Here is a 1,024-nt window from a genome sequence, read left to right as displayed (position 1 = left end):
GATTCCACCAACTCTTCCACCACAAATGTGAAGATGAGCTAGAGTTGGAGAGCTGAGACCAACCATCCCTTGATTCTGAGCCAACCAGATAAACGCACTGAAGCCCAGAGCTTCTCAAACTTTAATATGTACTCACATCATCTGGGGATTTGGGGACAGTGCAGATTCTGCTTTAGAAGCTCTGGGGCGGGGCCCAAGAGTCTGCATTTTAATAAACTTCCAGGTAGTGCATTTGCTGATGGTCCATGGACCACACTCTGAGTAGCAACAGGATGAAAGGTAGCTGTGGAGGCTCCCCACGGTGGAGGGGGCTGTCCAGTTCCAAGGAGAACGTGTTTATTTGTGCACAAAGTGACAGAACCTATTAAAGTGGAAACAGCCACCATCTTGTCACCACTGCAAGGCAGTCATTTCTTGGTGGATTTCACCTCCCAGAGGCACTGGCATGGTTGTTAAACACTTAGGTTCTAAGCTTGATGTCCTGAGTTTTGCCTCTTAGGAGGTGCGTCACCTTAGGCAAATGTGCAATTCGTCTGCGTCTCCAGCTTCCCCATCACTGTAATGGAAATAATAAGACTATTATGAGGATAGGCTGAATCAGGGGATAAAAAGTGCCTAACACGTGTCAGCAGTGAACAACACTCAGTAAGTGTCGCTCTCCGTGCTCACAATACGCCTTCTCCAGCAGTGAACGCGGACCAACACAGAGGCTTACTCTGCTTCTGGTACGTGGTCAAAAAAAAACCAACGCAATCCCCCATCTCTCTCTTGATGAAAGGCCTGTATCCTCCCTTTCAAATTCCCCCTTCCCTCCTGCCCACTCCCACGCCCCCTCCCCTGGCCCCCAGCCCCAGTGTGGTCTGGATGGGCCCCACAAGGGCAGGGACAGGGACAGGACGTGGGGCTGTATCTGACAGGAACCTGAGGGGCTGGCCTGGGAGGGGACTGGGGCCCAGCTTCCTGAAGGGAGGATGGGCTGAGGCAGGCACACAGTGCCGGAGAAGATGCCCTCCTGGGCCCTCTT

This window comes from Bison bison, unplaced genomic scaffold (genome assembly GCF_000754665.1).
Source record: "Bison bison bison isolate TAMUID 2011002044 unplaced genomic scaffold, Bison_UMD1.0 scf7180017864484, whole genome shotgun sequence".
In the NCBI taxonomy this organism is placed as follows: domain Eukaryota; kingdom Metazoa; phylum Chordata; class Mammalia; order Artiodactyla; family Bovidae; genus Bison; species Bison bison.
The sequence above is the reverse complement of the archived record's forward strand: the minus strand, read 5'-3'. Positions refer to the sequence as shown.